The sequence below is a fragment of the Pinus tabuliformis genome, chromosome 9, assembly GCF_031772625.1.
Source record: "Pinus tabuliformis cultivar Carrire ecotype Pingquan chromosome 9, CPIR1, whole genome shotgun sequence".
NCBI lineage: Eukaryota > Viridiplantae > Streptophyta > Pinopsida > Pinales > Pinaceae > Pinus > Pinus tabuliformis.
Genome location: NC_142307.1, coordinates 333,830,706 through 333,841,740, shown reverse-complemented (window position 1 = coordinate 333,841,740; position 11,035 = coordinate 333,830,706). Strand labels below are relative to the sequence as shown.

At 32.5% G+C, this 11,035-nt stretch overlaps 1 long non-coding RNA gene and 2 pseudogenes across 1 annotated transcript; 1 reads left to right on the top strand and 2 right to left on the bottom strand.

The window, feature by feature from the left end:
- The first annotated feature begins 1,710 nt into the window (after positions 1-1,710).
- Positions 1,711-2,189, top strand: LOC149148569 (uncharacterized). Its single transcript, XR_016263654.1, has 3 exons — positions 1,711-1,784; positions 1,914-1,972; positions 2,100-2,189. It is a non-coding gene; the product is annotated as an uncharacterized LOC149148569 (long non-coding RNA).
- A 7,190-nt stretch (positions 2,190-9,379) lies between these two features.
- On the bottom strand, positions 9,380-9,776 carry LOC149148568 (putative pyridoxal 5'-phosphate synthase subunit PDX1 pseudogene; annotated as a pseudogene).
- Positions 9,777-9,832: 56 nt separating this feature from the next.
- LOC149148567 (putative pyridoxal 5'-phosphate synthase subunit PDX1 pseudogene) lies at positions 9,833-10,363 on the bottom strand (annotated as a pseudogene).
- Positions 10,364-11,035: the final 672 nt, after the last annotated feature.

Sequence of the window (11,035 nt, the reverse complement as noted above, 5' to 3'; positions counted from 1 at the left end):
GCTCTCACTTGGCTTAGTCCGAAAGGTACTCTTTGCTACATTTCTGCCAATCTGTCCTTTACCAGCAACCTTGCTGCCATTACCACGACTTCCCTTGCTATTACCAGCAATTCTGTTGCTTTTTCTTTCATTCCACCTTTTATTTGAAGTGTCTCCTTTCTGCTTGTTTTGCTGATAACAGATTCTTGCCTTACGAATCACCTCATCCATTGTCCTGGGGTTATCAAACTCAATACGTTATCTTATATAGGCTGGTAAACTGCTCACAAATCTTGCACCTTGGCCTTCTCCTCCTTGATATATGGTACATAACGAAGCAGGGAGGTGAAGCGGTTAATGAACTCGTCCATGGACTGCTGTCCCAGTCGTAAATCATGGAACTCCCGTGCCTTCTCATCGTAGAAACGCTCAGTTAGATATCTCTCCTTGAAGTACTTCTAAAACTTTTCCCAGGTTATGTTCTGCTCACTTACTCCTTTTACAATTTTGATTTCTTCCCACCACAAGGTTGCTTTGCCCTGTAGCTGGAAGATGGCCAGCCGCGCCTTCAGATTCTGATCATACTCATACAGCTGGAAGTACTTGTTAATGTTAATTAACCAAGCCTCTGCCGCTTCCTCCTGCTCTCCATCAAAATGTGGAGGTTTAATTTTCCGGAATTCTCCCTGTAATTCCATTCTCTGTCTCTTTGGCGTCTGCTGTTCTACTACATTGTCAGAATGATCTTCCTTCTCCTCTGAAATTTCAGGTGCATAATTTCGTTCTTCAGTTGCCCTTTGCTGTTCCGCACTGGGATTGGCTAATGGTGGATTTTGTCTTTGCGACAGACTCTTCAATATTCTTTCCTGTTCCACTGTCAATCGCGCGTTGTCTTCTCGTAGACGTGCCATTTCATCTTTCAGTTCTTGAACAGTTTGCAGTATCGCCAGATTGGTGCTGCGTGTCTCTGCACCAAGCTGTATCCACAGCTCTGGATTTTCCCGAGGAACGCCATCCGCTCCCTGCATTCCCTCCATCTTTACTGTTGGCTGTTATCGGTTGTTGTTTCTGTATTTGTTTCCTAATTAATAAACAGAAACCAATTAGCGGAATTTAATTCTTCCTCATACATATACTATATGATAATTTCCATGCAGCTGGATCTTACTGCTCCAGAGGCCACAGTTTTGAAACCTCTGCTCTGATACCACATTGTCACACTCCACAGTAATATCCCATATAAAAAAAAAAAAATTCATGGTAAACCTTATTGTTACGTGGACCTTCATAAACTTGATCCTAAACTGACCATAAACATTATATATGCTTGCATTTACTTAAGCACTAACCGTGCTGCTATGATGACACCTATATGATTATCAATCACTTAACTTCAGATTACCACAAGACTTATGGATTATGAACCCTTAACGATTCTCATCATACGGTTAAGGTCAACGGAACGAGGCCACCGGCTTTGCTTTTCTGATCTGCTCCCATGCCAGGTGTGGTCGGAATACTAAATAGCTTCACCTACCCTGGACAGGTGTCTACCGCCGGACAGAGGCCATGTGAAGCCTTGGGGAATCCGCCGGGTTCGCGCGCCAAACTGCCATACAAAGGAACGGTGAGGATCTTCTACACTGATCTAAGGGTTGATATCGATTCAGGGTTTATCGGGTTTCATAAAGTCCACCGAGTCGCTCATTGCGGGTTCATTTGCACTTGGAGGAGAGACCGAACCCTTGCTCCAATCGGCGGTTCTAACCCTGCAACCTATGCCAGGTCTCGGCAAGCCAACACAGGTATCTACCACTTCATCAATTACTTTCGGCTGTAAATTTATTGTTTATAACACTGTGGGTTCTTGATCAGGATTACATTGTTTTGGTTAATGCATTCATGTTTACTTCTAATGAAATTCCCATGTGCAGGGCGTGCTTCTCATACTCCTACCACTCAGGAATGGAATGGTACAGTCGAGACATTCCAGGTACTAGACCCTCACAATCGTTATAGTAAATAGTTAATACGATAGGCGGAAGTAGCTGGTAGATTTCCATGTGTTTTCTCTCGGCCTGAGGGGGTTCCTCATGGCATTCTTCAATGTGTTGACTCAGGGTTCTCACCTTCGGCTAAACCCTGGCTAGGATGCGAGGTCGGCTTTCCCATGCCGGTACCTGCGTCTTCTCTGGTTTACAGTCTCTGTGTATTATTTGATATCACTTGTATATTCATGTTCAGGGATTCACGGCCTCCCTCGCCGAAACCTAACGAGATAAATCAAGGCTTCTATTATTTGGGAATGTGCCATTATGATTTACTCTGTATTTATGAGAGATTATGGTTCTCTGAATATTTAATGGACAGACCTTCGTGGTACTCTTTCGGGTTTATTTATCCCATCGTTATTATATGATTATCTCTGTTGTTTACCTGTTAAATATAATATGCATGTTTTTCCATTCGGTTGTTCTGTGTCTACAGCTTGTTTTGCTATACATATGAATTTGCTCCAAATGGTTCGAGCTTGTCTTGCTACGGATACTTCGTTTCTCTGTTGACAGGCTGAGACGTATTCCTTTCGAGGGTTTCGTCTCCATAATTCCTGTAATAGTTTTTCACGGTATGGCTGGAAACAGTGGTTCGATGGCCGTCTCCACAGCGGTTCTATAATGTTATATTAATGTGTTGTTTTGTATTTTGTTTTTAAACAACGTTAGATTTACTTGTTTTCTGTTTATATACTCATATCGGCTCAAACCCTAGGTACAGGCCGAGGGTTCCGCATTGGAACGGCCGAGGGTTTCACCTTGAAACGGCCGAGGGTTTCACTCATACCATGAACCGCTTTTACAGGTTCAATGTATGCTCCGGCAGTATTAGGAATATGACTGTTAGATGTCGTTTTAGCAGTTTTCTATAACCATTACATTGTTAGTTTTGCACAGAAACCCTCTCACAGTTAACTGGTAAATATACTACGCACTCACATGCTCTGTATATGGTTATGAACTTTCGGTTCTTTGTATCGTTTCTATGCTTTGGCTTTTCAATACAGATTGAGCATTGTTCCTATATACTACATGTATCATATTCATGCGGTTATCCTGCATCTTTCTTATTACAGCTATTTGCATCATTCTTTTACATAAATCATGCGTTGTTCTTGCACAGCTATCATGCATCATTTTTCTTACAGATGTCTGACTTGTCCTCTATACAGTTATCATTACAGATATCAAGCATTAATCTGTACACAGTTATCATGCTTCGTTTTCTTTACAATTATTATGCAAAGAATATAACAGATAATTTCTATTTTCTTTGAATAGCCAATCTTAGGCACTCTTAAACACTGTTAAGGTATTATATGCATACTGTTCCATCTAGTCAATAACAGAAACTCAGGTGCAGCCATACTTTCCATACAAGCACCAAGCATACTAATACAGTAGTTTAGTTCAGATGAATAACGCATACCTGGTCTATTAGGCACCAGAGATATAGCTCAAGAAGTTCACCTGCAATTTAAAGGTTTGCTCTTATCCACCCAGCCATGAGATCCAACGCTATGTTGGGTTCTGCCCCCGAGCTATCCTGCAGGCCTGCAGCCCTCAACAAGACTCATGCACAGTTGTGCTAGGGTTATCTGGTCCTCACCAGACTTAACCCCCTTTCTTTCTCTTTTTTTTCCTTTCTTCAATTTCTCTCCCTCTCTGTCATCACTGACTAGGGATTTTTCCCCTCCCAGGACTTTTCCTGGCTGAAGGGTTAGTTCCTTTTTCAGTTTTTATAACTGTTTCTTTCTTTAGAAATCCTCCCTTAGGAGACTACCAGCATTTTTCAAAATATTTTCCATTCATAAAATAAATAATATCATTTAACACAGTAATTAATAATTCACATGAGTTTCTTACCATAGTAACTTTCATAATTACATGTTTTACGGGGTCATCACATATGACCTCCCATAAAATGTAACATTAATCATAATCCATTTATGTTGAATTGTTAGGGTTCTCAATGTTTATGTTGCATTTTAATTTTCATCAAAACTTTATGTTAATGTCCCATTAGTCATGATTGCATACAAGTTTTACAATTGCCATAATATGATATTTCTAATTTTTTTACACACAATTTGTACAAATATAAAGTACATATTATATACTTAATATCTCATAGTGTTAATTAAGTATTTAACATAAAATTGTTGAATTTAATAATATTAAAATACAATTGAGAATTCAATTTATTAATATTTAATATTTAGTTGAAATGATTCAATTTAAGAATATTACAACCAATATAGATCTATTTTAATTGATCTACTAAGCCTCGAAGAGAAGATGCAAACTCGTCTCTTGACTTTTGGTAGATTCAAAGTTAAGATGGATATATGTTGATTTTGAACAGCACACTAACATATATATATTGAGAGAGATATTATTTATAATTTACATTCTACACATTAAGCCCTAATCATATTTGGAAGTAGAAAATATATATCCATAAGACTCTCTCTCTATAATTATTTCCCTAGAAAGCTTACTAATGGAATAAACACTATCACTTCACATATAACTAAATCCATATTAAACCTTTTTAACTAATAAAATGTTTATGATTTATATTCTACACATTAAAATGTTAATACACACCCTAATCATATTTGAAGTAGAAAACATATATCCATAGGACTCTCTGTCTATAAATATTTCCCTAGAAAACTTACTAATGGAATAAAAATTCTCTCACTTCACATACAAAATTCATATTAAACCTTTTTAACTAATAAAACATTTAAGATTTACATTCCACACATTAAAATATTAATACACCCCCTAATCATATTTGATATTTGGAAGTAGAAAACATATATCCATAGGACTCTCTCTCCATAACTATTTCCCTAAAACACTTATTAATGGAATAAAAATTCTCTTACTTCACATATAAAATTCATATTAAACATAAAGTTCATATTAAACCTTTTTAACTAATAAAATATTTAAGATTTACATTCTACACATTAAAATATTAGCACACCTCCTAATCATATTGGGATATTCGGAAGTAGAAAACATATATCCATAGGACTCTCACCCTATAATTATTTCCCTAAAAAGCTTACTAATGGAATAAAAATTCTCTTACTACACATATAAAATTCATATTAAACATTTTTAACAAATAAAATATGGAAAATTAATCTAAGCCTAACTACACAAGGTGCTTTAGCAACAAGGCCTTGACCAATTGAGCTAACCCTTAGGGCTAAACTACTAAAATGTGTTATATAGAATATTCCTTTTATTTGATATAGTATATACATAGTTGACATTGAAATATTTTATTTATAATTCATATTCTACAAATTAAATTGTTAATACATAGCCTAATCATATTTGGAAATATATATATATATATATATATATATATATATATATATATATATATATATATATATATATATATATATATATAGGGTTCCATGCTCTACTCAAATTAAATCTAGAAAAAGGCTCCACAACTTCAAACACAAATAAAATGAATCTTAACCAATTTACAAATTCTAAAAAAAATGGACTTGTGCACTCTTACCACAAACATAGTGCGTGGAAGAAAAATCTTATAAGTTTGTCAGTGCATGCACACTTTTCCTTAATAAAAGTTGCACAAATCTTCTCTCTTTTCCTTCATAAAAGTTGTGCAAACTAGGAAATTTTCCTTAATAGAACCTGCACAAATATTCTCACTTTTTCTTAATAAAAGTTGCACAATCTGCCAAATCTACGCACTATACAATACTAAGTGTGCGTAGGTCAGCTCTAATATAAAACATGACTTTTCTTTGCTTAACAAATCCCAACTCAGATTGCCTCCACTAGTCCACACCAAAATCCACTATGCTCCACCTACAATAGGACAGTGACTTGGACAATGGAGCTTTGCAATGTGATCATGTTGGTCCACACATAAATATGGTAGATCTTTGAATCTGCCAACAAATATTCACACCTGCCCTCACTAACAGAAATATTCACACCGATCCTCAAACAGACAATGGAGCTTTGCAATGTCATCACGTTGGTCCACACATAAATATGGTAGATCTTTGAATCCGCCAAGAAATATTCACACCTGCCCTCACGAATAGAAATATTCGCACCTGCCCTCACTAACAGAAATATTCACACCTACCCTCACTAACAGATGAGGCTCCATGCTTACCAATCTCTCTCAGCCACAAAGTCTCACCACGTTAGTCTCAACCACAAGAGCTAACCCCACAAGTCACAGCCACACGGGGTTAATTCAACCCTAATGCTGTGATACCGATTCAAAATTAGGAAGAAAAAACAAATTGAATGTAACTCCCCAAACCTCAGGTGAGGAGCCCACAGGCTACCACAATGTTGTCTCAAATTAATGATAAAAAAAGACAACCAATACAAATGTATAGGAGTACATTTAGTTAGGGAGATCAAATAGATTCCCGAATAATAAGAACTAAATCCTAAATAAAAATGTAATCAAAACAATATAACAACTTTCTCCATTATTTTGAGATACTTGAGTGACGAAAACTAGATTAATTAAACTAACCTTCAAAACTATTAAACTTTTTTAATTTTTTAAATATTTATTAAATAATTAATTAAAAATATTATATTAATTATTAAAAAATTAAATATAATAATTTATTTATCTTAACTATTATACTAATTATTCATGACAGAATTTAAATTTGATAATTTATTAATCCAAACATTTACATTTCTCTCATGATATTATGTAAAGTTAAAATGAAACAAGATAAATCCTGTTCCAAATTTAGTTGTTCCACCCATTCGATTGGATGGTTTGGGAGGGCCAATAATGCTATTTTTACACTTATTTCTATTAAAAAATAAAGTTGTTTTTAAAAGTATATTATAATTTTTAAAATATAAATGTCATGTGTACTTTGTGAAATGGGTGAAAATATTTTTATATTTATTTGATTAATGACATTGTATTTTAAAAGTATATTATATTTATATAGATATATATTTGTGTTTTGTAGTATAAGTGTATATTTGTACTCTGGAGTGTGGGTTTAGTGTTGACTTGATATAGTACAAATAATTTGATGGTATTTATATTTTAAAAATTATAATATAATTTTAAAAAATAACTTTATTTTTTATAATTAAAATAAATGTAAAAATATTATTATTGGTAAATTTCTAAACTATAACAAGTTATAATAACTAAATTTGAAATAAATTTTTTTTAGTAAACATAATAAATAATATAACACAAAATTATTATTAGAAAATATCACAATCTAACACCCATCAATCATTTTCTTAATCAAATATAATAAATAATATAACACAAAATTAATATTAAAAAATATCACAATCTAACATCCATCAATCAATTAAAATATAGTTTGAAATTTCATTGAATATTTTAAAATTCATTGCATATATTAAAATTTTATTGAATATTTTAAGATTCACTTTACTACATAATTCATTATTAAAATATATTTAGAAATTTCATTGAGTATCTTAAAATTCACTTCATTTTAACTTTTAAATTTATACAATAAATTAGTTATTTTAAGATTATGGTTTATGTTAATCTATTTTAATTTTTGAATTTATAAAATAAATTAGCTATATTAAGATTCACCTTAGGACATGGTTCATGTTACTTTTTATTTTTAAATAAATTATATAATATTTTAAAACTGAAATAAATTTAGAAAAAACATGTCAATTTTTATTTTTATTTTGACTTAAAATTTAAAATTTTATTTTTGCTTTGATTTAAATTTTTTAAAATAAATTATATAACATTTTAAAATTAAAATAAATTAAAAATTAATAATTAATTAATTAATTAATTAAATTAAATTAATTTATAAATTTGTAAACCAAATATAATTATAAAGTAAAAAATTAAAATAGATTAAACTAAACCATACAATAAGGTGAATTTTAAAATAGTTAATGTATTTTATAAATTTTATTTTTAAAATAAGTTAATATGAATTAGGTAACAGATATGAAAAAGATAAATTCTTATATATGAATTTGATGGATGGATGGATATTTGTTAAAATTTGATTGATGGAGATATTTTTAACGATAATATTGTGTTATATTATATATTATATTTGATTTATATTAAATTGTTATATTTTTTATAATTATATATTTTTAATTATATTTGAGGATTTAGATAAAATGTAACATTTGATGTCAAATTGTTATGGTTTTTAATTATATTACATTTTAATTTTTTTCAAGACTATTATAATGTGATACATGATGGTTCTTGATGATTATATTACATTTTTTTTCTTCAAGACTATCATAATGTGACACATGATTATATACAAGTCCTATAATTGTCATAAAATAATTTTTATAAAAATTTTAAATACAATTTCTACAAATATAAAGTATATATTAGATACTTAATGTTAATGTTAAATTAAATATTTAACCTAACATGATTTAAATTAATAATATTAAAATATAATAATATTAAAATATAATTGAGAATCCAATTTAATAATATTTAATATTTTAATTGGAATGATTCAATTTAAGAATATTACAATGTATAGATTTATTTTAACTCTTAGTTTTAGAGAAATATTTGCATCTCTAAAATTTGTGTTTCTTTTAATTTTGATTTTTAGTAGATTCAAAGTTAAAATACATCTATATTGATTTTAAGCAACATATATATATAGATATATATATATAAGCAATCAAAATAATTAAATTATTTTATAAATTTAAAAATTAAAATAAATTAATATCAACCACACAACAACCATGTGAATAATTTAAATACTAAAATAAATTAATTTAATAAATTAACATGAATTAGATAAAAAAATTCAAAACATTAAAAAAAAATAGATTCCAATTCATCAAATTATTTAGATTTAGATTTCAATGCAGATGGATGTTTACAATCTTGAATGTTCGATGCTGAATTTTTGACAAATTTTATTAACATGAACCCTGCAACAAGCCATCAAGCCATCATTATCTGAAGACACATATAAACTCTAAAAAGCCATCATTGTTTGAAAACACACATCATTGGTTACAATTTTGTTGCAATTCAATCAACAATTTCTCGAAAAAGACCATTTTGTTGCCTATAATAACAAATAACAAATTCCATCCGAAAACCAAGCCTCTACTCTAGACATTATAAATAGATTTTTCAGACATTATAAATAGAGTTTTCTATCATCATAAATAGATTTTTCAGACATTATACGAAATAGAGTTTTGTATCATTATCATCATAAATATCGCTGAAACCAAGCTTCTACTCTAAACATCATCTTTAAGTAGTATTCTCCATGATTATGATTTTACTCTGATCTCTGTGCATATCGCTCCACTTTTTCATCATTGAGATTGATTCCTACCATGGCTTCTCCTAAATCACAACTGACCTCAGCCAGAACGTGGGAGTCATTATAGTGAGTTACAGCCTGTACAATTGCTCGAGCCCGGCGAGCTGGATCGCCGCTTTTGAACACGCCTGAACCTACAAAAACACCATCACAACCTAGCTGCATCATCAAGGCGGCATCGGCAGGTGTAGCAACACTTCCTGCTGCAAAATTCACAACAGGAAGCCTTCCCAACTGCTTGGTTTGCCTCACAAGCTCATAGGGAGCAGCAATTTGTTTAGCAAAGGTAAAAACTTCATCATCATCCAAGCTTTGAAGCTTACGTATATCACCCAAAACAGACCAAGCTTTGAAGCTTACGTATATCATCATCATCCAAGCTTTGAAGCTTACGTATATCATCCAAGCTTATGCCTCAATAACATTACCAGTACCAGCTTCTCCTTTGGTCCTGATCATAGCAGCTCCTTCAGCAATCCTTCTCAGTGCCTCACCAAGGTTCCGGCAACCACACACAAAAGGTATACGGAAATTATGTTTGTTGATATGGTGCATGTCATCTGCAACAGTCAGCACTTCACTCTCATCAATGTAATCAATACCGATGGCCTCTAGAATTTGGGCTTCAACAAAATGACCTATTCTAGGCTTGGCCATCACAGGGATAGTCACGGCACGCTTAATTTCCTTGATAAGCCCAGGATCACTCATCCGAGCCACTCCTCCTTGAGATCTAATATCAGCAGGCACTCGCTCCAATGCCATCACAGCAACAGCCCCAGCTTCTTCAGCTATTTTAGCCTGTTCAGCATTCACAACATCCATGATAACCCCCCCTCTAAGCATTTGCGCCAGACCAACCTTGACTGCATATGAAGATTTCTTCGGATCGCTTATTACACCATTGCCATAGACGCTGACAACTCCATCACTTGCCATTTGCAACTCCAAATAAATCTCCTACATCCAAAAAAGTATAGCCTATTGTTAAATACAGCCACACATATATCTCAAATCACATGAAAAAAAGTGAACATGCAAGTTTAGTCACCCATAATTCCATCTATTAAACACAAGGAAAAAACCTAAAAACCCACAAATCCATCCCTGGAAACATGCAACCTATAAAAATTGGAAGCCCAATCCATATGCATGTATAGATACATCTGAAAATCTCAAATGCAACATCAATGATAACAACACTTTATAAGGCAATGCAATAACAATAACACCATATAAGGCAATCTAGCCCCAACAATGCCTACAGAAACCTGAATCCCTATAGATCAACGCCAAAAACATGACGCAACATCCATGTCAAATGACCCAATCTCACATAACATGCACAGAAACCTACACATAACACGCACAATCTAAAACCCACTGAAACCATCTTAAAATCATGGACAATAAAACCAAAGAATGCTGAATAATAGCACTAACTTATCGAAATCCCTGTAAGGCAGTCCTTAAACCCCAATACCTGGGCAACTGCATGCATAGACAAGAACCCAAGTGAAAAGCAATCCCTAAATGCTAAAACCTTAAACCCGTATTCAAAGCATGGATCACAAAACCAACTAGAACCTGGCATCGCAGATCTCACAGAAT